The sequence below is a fragment of the Staurois parvus genome, unplaced genomic scaffold, assembly GCF_062004578.1.
Source record: "Staurois parvus isolate SC_StPar_1 unplaced genomic scaffold, SC_StPar_1.0 ptg000340l, whole genome shotgun sequence".
Lineage (NCBI taxonomy): Eukaryota > Metazoa > Chordata > Amphibia > Anura > Ranidae > Staurois > Staurois parvus.
In genome coordinates this window covers 2,333,748-2,335,096 of record NW_028318136.1, presented here as the reverse complement: position 1 = coordinate 2,335,096, position 1,349 = coordinate 2,333,748, and the positions used below count along the sequence as shown (strand labels likewise).

Sequence of the window (1,349 nt, the reverse complement as noted above, 5' to 3'; positions counted from 1 at the left end):
AGGGACAATAAGTTAGGTACGGTTACTAAAGGGGAGGTAATATACATAAGAACGTCATCAGCAAATAGGACACATCTATGTTCCTGTTTTCCGCAGCGAATGCCATGGATTTGGGGATGGGAGCGGATTGCCATAGCTAAGGGTTCAGTCGGCAGTGCAAAAAGCAATGGAGAAAGTGGACAACCCTGTCTAGTGCCACGTCGAATTGGGAACACGGAGGATCTGTAACCACTAATTGAAACTTGAGCTGAGGGAGTATCATATGGTGAGTGTAATAAAGCGAGAGACGTAGGACCAAATGCAAAAGCCTGTAATATAGTAAACAAATATTCCCATGTTAGGCTATCGAAGGCCTTCTACAGGTCCAAAGAGAGAAGCAAAAGTTCCCTTGAAAGAGGAGCATCCCAATTAGAGCGGCGAATCTGGTTTAATGTTTGACGACCAGCGATGAAACTCGACTGGTCCTTATGAATATATTGTATCAAAAAGGAATTAAGGTGCCAAGCCAGAGGTTTCGTTAGGATTTTCAAGTCACAATTAATGAAATAGGGTGATAATTGGGAACATCAGTAGAATCTTCATTGGGTTTGGGAATCACACTAATATATGCTTTGTTCTCATCTAAAGGAACTGCTTCGCTTCTCGGCCTTTTGGCTAAGATCAAGTGTAGTATCTGTTCTTATCAGTGTCCAGTGGGGGTGCTACCGACCATTCTAGTTTACGGGGATGGTTGTTGTACAGTACCCTCACTGGTATGATGGGGGTCCGGAAGGCTAGTACCGGAGGGACAGAAACCAGGGAGCGCCATGATTCGTTCTGGGGCCTTGGGAGTAATTCCTCTGGGGAGACCGGAAAGACCCAGTTCCTCCTGGTTTGAGCATGCTACCTTGGTCTGGCCTGGGGTCGGGGACGCAAAAAGTCCGCAAACTCAGTGCCCCCTGGGGAAGACGCTCTCAGGGGTGTCACTAGTAACACTTGGGTGTGGGACCCCACGGTGTGAAGATGACACATGGCCACTGTTTTTCACCTCTTTTTGCACAGCGCCCTAAGGACCAGGTCTTTTGGCTAAGTCCAGGGCAATTTTTGCTACAGGCCTCAGGGCCTGGTCTGTGCACTATTAGGCACGGTACCACTTTTTTATTTTATTCTATTTATTTAAACCACTCCCACGTTTTGTCACTTTTTGCTTTCTTATGTGTGTGTTTTTCACGGATGGAGGGTGTGGGTCCTCGGGCCTTACCTGAAGTCTAGGGGGAGGATGTGTGGCCATACGGTTCCTTCCTCCCCTGATCCCTAGGGGGTTTTCTCTTCGGGAGAACCCCCTTGCCTAGTACTGGATGTCCGGCTTC

At 47.8% G+C, this 1,349-nt stretch overlaps 1 pseudogene; it reads left to right on the top strand.

The window, feature by feature from the left end:
* Window positions 1-634: 634 nt before the first annotated feature.
* On the top strand, window positions 635-749 carry LOC149456949 (U2 spliceosomal RNA; annotated as a pseudogene).
* The last annotated feature ends 600 nt before the right edge of the window (window positions 750-1,349 follow it).